The sequence below is a fragment of the Galeopterus variegatus genome, unplaced genomic scaffold (assembly GCF_000696425.1).
Source record: "Galeopterus variegatus unplaced genomic scaffold, G_variegatus-3.0.2 Scaffold2162, whole genome shotgun sequence".
NCBI lineage: Eukaryota > Metazoa > Chordata > Mammalia > Dermoptera > Cynocephalidae > Galeopterus > Galeopterus variegatus.
The window spans coordinates 220126-232523 of record NW_007728273.1 but is presented as its reverse complement, the minus strand read 5'-3'; the positions used below and the strand labels follow the sequence as shown (position 1 = coordinate 232523).

Below are 12398 nucleotides of genomic sequence, written 5' to 3'. Positions count from 1 at the left end.
AAAGGAAAAGCTTTCAGCTTTTCCCCATTCAGAATGATGTTGGCAGTGGGTTTGTCATATATGGCTTTAATTATGTTGAGATACTTTCCGTCTATACCCAACTTATAGAGGGTGTTTGTCCTGAATGAGTGTTGAATTTTATCAAATGCTTTTTCAGCATCTATAGAGATGATCATATGGTCCTTGTGTTTGGCTTTATTAATACAGTGTATCACATTTATTGATTTGCGTATGTTTAACCAACCTTGCATCCCTGGGATGAATCCCACTTGATCATGGTGAATAATTTTACATATGTGTTGCTGTATTCTGTTTGCTAGTATTTTAGTGAGGATTTTTGCATCTATATTCATCAAGGATATCGGTCTGTAGTTTTCTTTTTTTGTTATATCTTTACCTGGTTTTGGTATCAGGATGATGTTTGCTTCATAGAATGAGTTTGGGAGATTTGCGTCTGATTCAATCTTTTGGAATAGTTTGTAAAGAATCGGTGTCAATTCCTCTTTGAATGTTTGGTAAAATTCTGCTGTGAATCCATCTGGTCCTGGGCTTTTCTTTGTTTGGAGCTTTCTGATAACATCTTCAATTTCCTTTATTGTTATTGGTCTGTTCAGGTTTTCTACATCTTCATGGCTTAATTTTGGGAGCTTATGTGTGTCCAGAAATTTGTCCATTTCTTCCAGATTTTCAAACTTGTTGGCGTATAGTTGTTTATAGTAGTCTCGAATGATTCCTTGTATTTCAGATGGATCAGTTGTAATATCACCTTTTTCATTTCTAATTTTTGTTATTTGAATCTTCTCTCTTCTTTTTTTTGTTAGCCATGCTAATGGTTTGTCAATTTTATTTATCTTTTCAAAAAACCAACTTTTTGATTCGTTGATCTTTTGTATTGTTTTTTGGGTTTCAATTTCATTAAGTTCTGCTCTGATCTTAATGATTTCTTTCTGAACAGTACATCCATTCTTGCAATGGTATTAGTATTTCCATTGACTCTTTCATTCATTTATTAGTTTTAAGAGCTGCTCTATAATCCTGCCTTTATTTTTCTTTCTTCCTTTCTTTATTTTTAAGTTAACTTTATTTATTTATTTATTTTGTCCTTTTTGTGACTAGTAAGGGGATAGCAACCCTTGACCTGGTGTCGCCCGAACTGCGCTCAGCCAGTGAGCGCACCGGCCATCCCTATATAGGATCCGAACCCGCGGCGGGAGCGCTGCTGCGCTCCCAGTGCTGCACTCTCCCGAGTGCGCCATGGGGTCGGCCCTATAATCCTACCTTTAAATCCTATCACTGAAGGGCTGGCTGGTTAGCTCAGTTGGTTAGAATGCAGCCTTCTAACATTAAAGTCATAGATTAGGATAACCATACCAGCCAGCCTCAAAAAAAAAAAGGGGGGGGGGAACAGGTACCCACTCTCCCTCCCACTGTGTTTGGCAACTCCAAGCAGGCAGATGGTTACCTTGCACCTACTTAAGCAGACAGTTTGATGTTTACTAGAGAAAATGAATCAGATGCTCCAGATGTGAGAACATCTGGCTGGGAGTGTATTGCCAGCCAGAGAAATAAAATGAAGTTTTCCCTAGTAAATGGTTCAGTACCCCCCACCTGCCTTCCCTTCTCCTGCCTAGTTCCTGAATGCTGGCAAATACCCCATGCAGGAGAAAGGAGTATTTTCTTGAAAAACTGGCCCCAAAGAAAAGACCTACAGATACTGATTTGAAATACACTGATGTTTGAGGGTTCCCCTATAAAACCTCTGTCTTATTAACGTACAATAAAGTTTCTTTACCGTACTCCAAGGTTCTACTTAAGGTTACAATTAGGTGTTCGGTACCTTATCCTTTAACATGAATGGACACCAAATGATCACCAGACATGTGAAGAAAGCTTCTAACATGGAAACAAAAAGCCTGAAAAAAACCTTAAAAACAAAACAAAATTCAAAATTTATATTTACTATCATCAGAGAATGAAGCTAATGCATACATGAAGCAAACAAAACAAGGTATTATAAAGTAAGACCATTCAAAGAATAAAGAACTCTTGGAAATTAAGAATGTAAAAACAGAAAAATTCTAAAAATCTTTATTAGGCTGGAAGACAGAGTTGAGGTTATCTCCTAGAAAACAGAACAAAAAGACAAAGATGGAAAATAGGGGAGATAAGATGAGAGGATCAGTAGTTCAATCCAGTACCAGATGGCAAAAAAAGAAAAAAACAAGAGGTAATTATCAACGAAATAATACAAGAAAATTTCCCAGAAATGAAGGATACAAGTCTCCAGACTAAAAAGACTACTAAATGTTCAGCAAAATCACTGAAAACAAACAAAGAGGCAATAACTGAGAAATTTCTGAACACTGGAGATAAAGAGAAGATCCTAAAAACTTCTGGAAAGAAAAACAAGTCATGTATACATGATAAGGAATCAGAATGACTACACACTTCTTAAGAGTATGAATACCGAAAGCTAGAAAACAATAAATAAAATGCCTTCAAAATTCTGGAGGGAAACAATTTCTAATCTAGACCTTTATGCCCAATCAAATTAATCAAATGTGACAGTAAAATAAACACATTTTTAGAAAGGCATGGTCTTGAAAATTTTAGTCCCCACACACTCTTCTCGGAAGCTACTAGGGGGTATGTAGTTCCAAAGTATGAGAATAAATAACAACAAAGGAAAATATGTAAATTCAACACAGTGGAAAGGGGAAGGTAATTTCCAGGATTAACAGCTGGGCAGCAGACTCAGAAGGTAGAAAACCAAGACTGGATCAAGAATTTAAAGACAGCTAAGATAGATGTCTTTTAAAAGTTTACCCCAGATAGTTAGCTCAGTTAGTTAGAGCATGGTGTTGATAACAATAAGGTCCAGGGTTTGATCCCCTCAAAATTAAAAAAAAAAAAAATTTATCCAAGGACAAAGAAAACAAATAATTGCCTCTAACCACACAAAAGACAAAACAATCTGCACAAGAACCAAAATGTAATCAAAATACATGATCTGTCTCAGCTATGAATAATACAAACAGTCGACACCGATTTAATGACAAAATATGACATAAAATTAGGAATTTGGGGAGAGACACACACACATAAGTTAAAATAATAATGAAAAAAAAAATTAAAGTAGTAGGAAAATGGAAGTAAATGCCAGAAGAAACTAATACCAGAAGAAACTAATGGAAAGTGGTTGCCTGGGGGAGAGGGTCTAGGAGATGGGAAAAAATGGGAGACAGGAGACTGCAATTTTTCACTACAAATTTTGTAATACAACTTGACCTTTTCAATTGCTTTGGTGTCCACTTTGATAAAAAGATAAAAGGAGTAAATGCATATGCCCCATTTCAGTAATCAGTTCATAAGATACTATGACAAGTGTGGTATGTAAAATAATGGTCCCCTAAAGAGGACCATGCCCTAATCCCTAGAACCTGTAAATACATTAGATTACACGGGAAGGGGAAATTAAGGTTGCAGCTGATCTTATCCTGAACTACTCACAAGGGTCCAACCTAATCACAAGGGTCCTTATAAACGGAAGGGGAAAAAGGATTCAGATTTGAAGATGCTTTGAGGCTGGTTTTGAAGATGGAGAAAGGGGCCACAAACCAAAGCAAGCAGGTGTTCCCTAGAAGGTGGAAAAGGCAAGGAAACAGATTTTCCCCAGAACCTCCAGAAGGAACAAATCCTGGCTGACACCTTGATTTTAACCTAGCGAGACCCATTTTGAACTTCTAACCTCCAGAACTGTAAGAATGTGTTGTTTTAAGCCACTAAATTTGTGGTAATTTGTTATAGGAGCAATAGGAAACTAATACAACAAACAAAACACATTTTCCCAAGCAATTAAAAACATATGTGGTATCTAAGTTATGTTCTTATTACATTTGTAAGTATTTAACTTTACAGTTCTAATAAAACGGCATAAATAATTTAATCACTGTTTTATAATCAGGTATAAAACCCAAAACTTCAAAAGAGTAAAATTAAGCCCCTTCCACCTGAAATTAATTATACAAAAGATTATTAGCCTCACACCTCAATTGCTAGAAGTTTATAAGAGAAACCAAATCTTCTCTTCTCTCTGGAGGTAAAGGTAAAAAAATTTACCAAGTTATTTCAATGCCCTTTCTATGTGTTGGAAGGGGTATTAAAGATAGATGACTGAATTGCAAAACCAAACCTCAAATTCCCTCTACATATCCACTTAGCAACTGCTAACCTGTGCTTGAATACTTCCTGATGATGGGAACTCACTGTCCCAAAGCAGTCTATTCCATCTTTAGATAGCTGTGATTCTTAGTTCTTTATTGAGTTGATATCTCCTATTTCCATCCAGAGGGTCTATTTCTTTTCTTTCTTTCTTTTTCTGTCCTTTTTTTTTGTGACCGGTAAGCGGATTGCAACCCTCGGCTTGGTGTCGCCCGCACCGCGCTCAGCCAGTGAGCGCACTGGCCATACCTATATAGGATCAGAACCCGCCGTGGGAGTGCCGCTGAGCTCCCGGCGCCGCACTCTCCTGAGTGCACCACGGGGTCGGCCCCACAGGGTCTATTTCTAGTCCTCAGCGTTAAATAAACCACATATAACAGATCAGACTTCATAAAAAGTCACAAAATACCCATCATGTTTGCCCTGAGTTCTATATTTTCTAGGCTGAACAACCCCAGCTTATTCAATCACAATGCACAAAGACCTAAGTTTAAATCCCAGCTCTGCTATTTACTTAGTATATTACATGGACAAGTTATTTAACTTTTCTGAACCTGGATTTTGTCATCAATAAAATGGAAATAATACTTCTCCTTAGGATTCTTGTAAGGGTTAGAAATAATGTGTTCCAAAGTCTTGGTACAGTGCCTGCACAGAGCAGACACTGACTACACAGCAGCCATTATGATAATGATGGCAGGGATTTGAATTCCCACTCAATACAAGTTGCTCTCTTCTGAATGAGCTCCATTTTGTCTTTAACCCTAAAGGATGATACCTCAAACTGAAAGCATCCAGGGCTTGCCTGATCTGTGCACAAGAGATCAAAACCATCTCTTCCTTCTCTCAACCTAGATACCATATTTCCACCAAACGGCAAACAAATTTGCTTTCTTTCATGGCCATATCACACTGTTTCCTCACAGAGAATACACTAAATAAAATCCATCCTTTAGAAATATTAAAATTAAAACCACATCTCCCCTATGTTGGATTGAGAAAAAAACATGACTGACAAATTCTTGTACCACTTATAAGAAAGGATAGGCTGGCTGGTTAGCTCAATTGGTTAGAGTGTGGTGTGGTAAACACCAAGGCAAAGGGTTCAGATTCCAGTACTGGCCAGTGGCAAAAAAACAAAAGGATAATACAATGCAGTATTCCTGAGTCAATGAATATGAAATACTTTGGAAATAGTCTAGCATGCACTAAGTGCTTAATAAAAGTTTTAAGATTCTCCCCCATTAATTCAACACAGCCCATAATTAATTCTCACTAATCCTTCCTTTTCAACAACATAAACAGCCACAGAATACCAAACATCAGGTACAGCGCTAAGAGTTTGTACATACATAGAAACTCATATAATTCTTAAAACAATCCTGAGTAAAGGAACACACAAAGCATTTAAACAATTCAGTAGGAGAGGGAAGGAAAAAACACCCCGGGTAGTGCAGACTCTTGAGCCCACCTTCCTAAATATTGAGCCAGTATTTCAGTTAACCGATAAAAGTAAATATCTCTTTTTGGGGGTTGGCTACACAGAGTGTTCATATAGTGAAAATTCATCAAGCTACACACAATTTCTGCACTTTTCTGCATGTATGATTTTAAAAAAGGGGGAGGCCTCAGGCAAATGTTAAAATCATTTATATTTTAAAAACACACACACACACACAGTCCCTCTTTGAATCCAATCTTCAAAGGAAAATTTTAGTTCAGCTCAAATTTATTTATTTATTTTTTTTTTCTTTTTCCCTTTTTGTCTTTTTTACTGACTGGTAACGGGATCGCAACCCTCGGTGTCGCGCCCCTTTTTCCCTTTTTGTCTTTTTTACTGACTGGTAACGGGATCGCAACCCTCAGTGTCGCGCCCGCACCGTGCTCAACCAGTGAGCGGGAACCGGTCTCCTCATGGGATCCGAACCCTCGGCGGGAGCGCCTCCGCGCTCCCAAGCGGCGCACTTTCCAGTGCGCCACCAGGCCGGCCCATCAGCTCAAATTTAATATGAACTAGGTAGCTATAATCTTTTTTTGTCTAACAACTGTGTTAGTATAGTATATCGTCCTATACTATTACACACTTGTGTCTAAAGGTAAAGACAGTAAAGAACGAAGGGAAAAATAAAATTATAAGGGCTGGCCAGTTAGCTCACTTGGTTACAGCGTGGTGCTGATAACATCAAGGGCAAGGGTTCAGATCCCCATAGACCAGCCAACCAAAAAAAGAAAAAATTAACAGATGTTCCACAGTAACAAACTTGAAATTATCTGAGGCTAGAAAACTTAAGTCCAGGAGGCACACCCTAATTATACATAAGTTACCAATGAATAAATTACAGCTGTACAGCATTTTAAAACATTAATGAAGCCATTCATAAAAGTTCTTGTCGATGTCCTGATCTTGATATTACCAACACTGTGCTCTAATCAATTGAGCTAACCAGCCAGCCCAGGAGCCGATGTGAAGAGGCTCCCACTTGCCATAGATGGTACAATTTGAGCATCAATAACAAGAGAAAAAAAATCATACACGTTTAAAAGCATGAGTATGCAATGGCATTAAAAAAAAAACTGTCACTTTTTTTTTTTTTTCTTAAAAAGATGACGGGTAAGGGGATCTTAACCCTTGACTTGGTGTTGTCAGCACCACACTCACTGTCACTTTTTTTTTTTTTTCTTAAAAAGATGACGGGTAAGGGGATCTTAACCCTTGACTTGGTGTTGTCAGCACCACGCTCACCCAGTGAGCTAACCAGCCATCCCTATATGGGATCCGAACCCAGGGCCTTGGTGTTATCAGCACCACACTCTCCCGAGTGAGCCACAGGCCGGCCCAAACTGTCATCTTTTGAGGCTGTCAGGGAAACTCATTATTTTGAAAACTAGCAAATAAAAGGAAAGAAGCACTTACCTTTCCTCTCCTATGTGAAGTATACCCCAAAGCAAATAGCTTATGAGGAAAAGTATTCCAGTGAAGGAAAGACAATTAGAATATCAGTTTTCTTAATCCCTAATGAATTAACAAATCCAGATAATCAATGACCATAACATCACAAAAAGAGATACAACCCAACAGTATCTGCCTCATGGAAGAAAGTATAGAATATGAAGTAGTCTTGCCAAAAAAAACAGAACCAACTACAGGAAATAGAGATTAAAGGAATATGTTAATAAGCCACAGGGATGCAATCAGCAAAATCTACCCAATAACCACCCAATTTCTTCAACAAACAAAATGCAAGAAAAAAAGGAAGAGGAAAGAAATATATCAACTACTTGTAATGTATCTGGAACCTTACTTAAACTGTTTTAAAAACTGTAATATTTATGAAACTGGAATTTTGATCACTTGACTGGATTATCTGATTACATTAAAGAATTGTTCAAATTTTTAAGTTTTCTACATGTGATAATGTCATTGGCCACTTTTTAAAAAGAAGTCCCCATCGTTTACAAATACATAATGAAATATTTACAGATAACCTGAGAAGTGGATGGGGTAGGTCTGGCTGGGTAAGGGGTACATCAAGGTTCACTGCACTATTGTCTGTTTTTGTGTATGTTCAAAATTCTCCATAATAAATACCTGAAATTAGTTAGAGCTTGGTGTCAAGGTCAAGGATTCAGATCCCCGTTTGGGCAAGTCACCAAAAAACAACAACAACAACAACAACAACAACAAAAAGAAACATCCATTTATAGTTCATAAGAGTAGAAAAAACAATCATTAGCTAAATGCTTCCCAAAAGGTGTAATATTGTATTAGTAGAAATGAGAGTAGGCAATAATAGGACTTATCAATATTTTTGATGGGCACATTTACTCCTACCCTTTGGAGGGGATTTTTCTCCTGTTACATTCATATTTTCAAACCTAGGAATTCAGAGTAGACGGTTCTCTCACACATTTTTTGCAGATAGTTGGGACTTCCCATAAAGTGATCATGCCTAGAAAAACCACCTGGATCTTTCCATTAGCCCTCAATATTTTCAAGCAAATATATTAAAGAAGTTCCAAAATACAAGAAGACAGCTACATACATAGTTTTGAATGTTTTCCTCAGAACACCACCAGAGAGCAGGGGTCCTATTTGCTCTTCAGCTCCTGTAGTCAGAAAAACTGTCTCTGGAATCAGACAAAGAACCAACTCCGCCTCTTACAAATAATAACCGAGTGGCCTGGGGCAGGTTCCCCAACTAAGAAACAGAGATAATACACTCACAGAAGGGCTTGTGGGAGGATTAAATAAAATAGTGTATATACAGCTTTCAGCATAGTACCTGACATTTAGTGAACATCTGCTCAGTAACTGTTGGCAATTGTTACTATAGAATTTTAAATCAACCTATCAGGCAATAAAGTATCAGAGAAGGAAAAATCCACCCCAAAGAATTCTAAAAACTGAAACACAATTCCCCAAGTTAACTTCATCCAAGAAGTATAAAGGCTACATATTCCTTTGGGCCCTTAACCCAAGGAGATAAGAAAACCTAGCTTAATCTTGCTAAAATAGATTTGGGCAACTTTGCTCCTCCCTTCAAAAACCTTCATTGGTTCCTCACCATCTACTGACAAAAAAGGTCAAACTATTCACAATGGCCTTCAAGGATCTGAACCCAACTTACCTTTCCAGCTCTCGCCATCAAACTATTTCCTATTTGCCATTTCCCAGACACACGTCTTGCCCTTTTAAGGCTCTTGGCCTTCCCCCATTCTGGAATGGCACCTACTCCCTCAGTGCTCCACACTGTATTGCAGTTGTCACTGGGTCTTCTGAACTCTAAGCTCCTTAATAGCAAAAAAAATGTACTATTCATTTATAGTGGTTACCTAATATAAAACTTTATCCATAATAAGGATTCAGCAATGTCTAAAGTTTAGATGGTAATATGCTAACTCATATTTACATGTATTTTCATCTGTCATTTTACTTTTACTTTCACAAAATTAAAAGGGTAGGTAGTTGACACAAAGGGTTCAGTCACTGTCCTATGACCATCGTGACAAGGATGGAATGATAAGCATGGTTCCTGATTCCCAATCCCAGCTATTCTTAATGGAAAAAAAATCCATGTTTTCAAGATTCATATTAATTCCACAGTGGGAGAAAAAATATAATGTTATTTCTAATTCTTATGAGATACTGGTGCAAAACTACAAAAAAGTGATCAGAAGTCCTTGCAAGACTGATAAAACTCCCAAGTATTCCAACAGAAAAATCCACACATTAAAACAAAGGCAGCATTACTTGGCTCAGGTCACTTTCCATAATTCTTTTGACTGCTTTTACATCCTTTTTTTTTCAATTAGCATCTCATACACCAACAGTCTCTTCGCTGCTAACTGATGTAATGTTCCATGCAGAAAGGTAACTTTTAATTGCTACCCAGCAATTTCTCCTTTTAAGTACTTGGATATTGCTTTGAGATCTTAATTTAGCAACTGAGTGAACCATACCTATCAATGTAGCTTTTCTCTAAGGGGACTGATAACCAGACTCCCAAGTTATAGGTTCCCCCAGCATTCCTACCAGTCGAGAACATATTAAAATAATCTGTTAGGTTTAGACCACTGAACCTTAAAACTGAGACATCAGGGCCGGCCCGGTGGCGCACTGCGCTAGTGCGCCGCTTGGGAAGCGCGGCGGCACTCCCGCTAAGGGTTCGGATCCCACGTGCAGACCGGTTCCCGCTCGCTGGCTGAGCGAGGCGCGGGGGCAACGCCAGGGGGTGCGATCCCGTTGCCGCAAGGATGGAATGATAAGCATGGTTCCTGATTCCCAATCCCAGCTATTCTTAATGGAAAAAAAATCCATGTTTTCAAGATTCATATTAATTCCACAGTGGGAGAAAAAATATAATGTTATTTCTAATTCTTATGAGATACTGGTGCAAAACTACAAAAAAGTGATCAGAAGTCCTTGCAAGACTGATAAAACTCCCAAGTATTCCAACAGAAAAATCCACACATTAAAACAAAGGCAGCATTACTTGGCTCAGGTCACTTTCCATAATTCTTTTGACTGCTTTTACATCCTTTTTTTTTCAATTAGCATCTCATACACCAACAGTCTCTTCGCTGCTAACTGATGTAATGTTCCATGCAGAAAGGTAACTTTTAATTGCTACCCAGCAATTTCTCCTTTTAAGTACTTGGATATTGCTTTGAGATCTTAATTTAGCAACTGAGTGAACCATACCTATCAATGTAGCTTTTCTCTAAGGGGACTGATAACCAGACTCCCAAGTTATAGGTTCCCCCAGCATTCCTACCAGTCGAGAACATATTAAAATAATCTGTTAGGTTTAGACCACTGAACCTTAAAACTGAGACATCAAATTTCATCTAATCTAGCTCCCTTTGTCATCTAATCCAGACTCCTTTTGAGTCTGGAAAAGTTGTCCAGGAATTTACATGATAACTAGAATCCAGAGCTTCCTGACTCTCAAAGCGATGCTAAGTTTATCACACACTGTGCACTGTTTTAATGTTTCAAAGAAAACAGTACTACTATTTTTGAACAGCCTCAGAAAATGAAAGTACCCATTTATTTCTTTTTTAGTCATGTGGCAAAAGCTATGATTAGAAGTTGGTTCTTTTCTTATTCTCTCTGCTACAATACCCTTTAATAAAAATATACTTTAATAAAAATTTAAGGTAGAATGTAGTTACATGAATTGTACCGAAACCAACAGATTTTCACGTAAGTGGTAACATATCACCACTACAGCAAACTCTAAACTCAAGCCAGTGACCTAAAAGTCAAGTGGTCCAAAACCCATTATCCCTTCTCCAAGCTAGTACACAGACGGCTGAACTCATCGTGTAATGACAATTAGTATTTCAAGGGTAAACTTTTTAATAAAAAAGGAAATGAATGTGGAATGATGAAATTCTCCGGCAAGTGTATAAAAATTAGACTTTTAGGCTGACCAGTAAGCTCAGTTGGTTAGAGCACCACCTTGCAAGGTTAAGGGTTCAGCTCTCCATGCTGGCCAGCCGCCAAAAAAAACCAAAAAAAATAAAATAAAAGTGAGACTTTCACTAGTTTGCACAATTAAAGTTATTTTGAGGCAATACAAATAGTTTTAGTGTGTATCACTACATTGAACTACTCAACTTCAGCTAGTAAAATACTCCAAAAGCTACTCCCTCCGGGAAAAGTGTCATAAATACGCTGTCTTGGAATGTAAGTGGAACCTAGCAACCACGTTTAAAGTTTCATTTGCCCATGTCTCTCCCTGCCCATCAGCCCCACAAGACCTAAATATCTTTAAGAATCAAACCAACGGTCTTCTTCTGATCAATCTTTCCCACTGACAAAACCATGTGACTGGTCTCTCTACCATCTGACTAAGTGAATCATCCAACTTAAAAAAAAAAAAAAAAAAAAAAAACCCAGAATTCTGCTCTAAGACAAGAGACAGTTAACGATTAATTGTGCGACGAGCACAGACGGTACTTTCAGGCCTTTCTCTGAGAATTCACTCTCACACATTGCTTACAAGGTAAAATTTTAAACATCTAGAAGTTACCAGACATGCCCTCTCTTCCGAGTTTGACAAGCCGGAGGGGATGAATGAGTTTAATATTGTGCTTTACTTCCTCCTCTCTTGCCACATCACTACTGCCAGGCGATCAAGTCCTATTCAAGTTTATAGTTCCCTAGAATGTCTGGAAAGGGTATTAAGGAACCTACGGAAAGATTTCTTCCATAGGTTAAAATCGGTGGGTGTGATGTGCCAACCCTGGGAAACAGGAAAACGAAAGTGTCGATTAAAAAAGCCACCCCAAATGGGGTCCTCTGGGAGAGAGAAGGCTCATTCTTCCACCCGGGCTTGTGGAAACCCGAGAAGCTGAATCAGGTCAAATGTCCGGGTAACCTGGGGCAGGCGGGACTCGGACTACTAAACCCAGGTTCCAAGCCTCTCAGGGGTGTGACCTGGTGGCCAAACGGGTAGTGACAAACTTCGGGTGTCCCCAAGGACGGAGCCCTGCTCGAGTCACCGCGGCCCAGGATGGGTGGGTGCGGTGAGACTGGTCGTCCCCCCGGGGACCAGAGCCCAGGCCGGGTAGAGGCGGCGGAGCTGGGGCCGCCCCGGCTCACCTCTGAAGAAGCGCAGCGCCAGGCCGTACAGCTCCTCCAGGCCGAAGCCCCAGCGCTGCTCCAGCCG

General features: G+C 38.9%; 1 protein-coding gene across 1 annotated transcript in view; it reads right to left on the bottom strand.

The window, feature by feature from the left end:
• ACBD3 (acyl-CoA binding domain containing 3) overlaps positions 1–12392 on the bottom strand; it is a 34065-nt gene extending 21673 nt beyond the window's left edge. The window contains exon 1 of the mRNA XM_008580792.1: positions 12332–12392. The gene's annotated coding sequence lies outside the window, so the exon portion shown is untranslated. The remainder of the gene's footprint in view (positions 1–12331) is intronic.
• Positions 12393–12398: the final 6 nt, after the last annotated feature.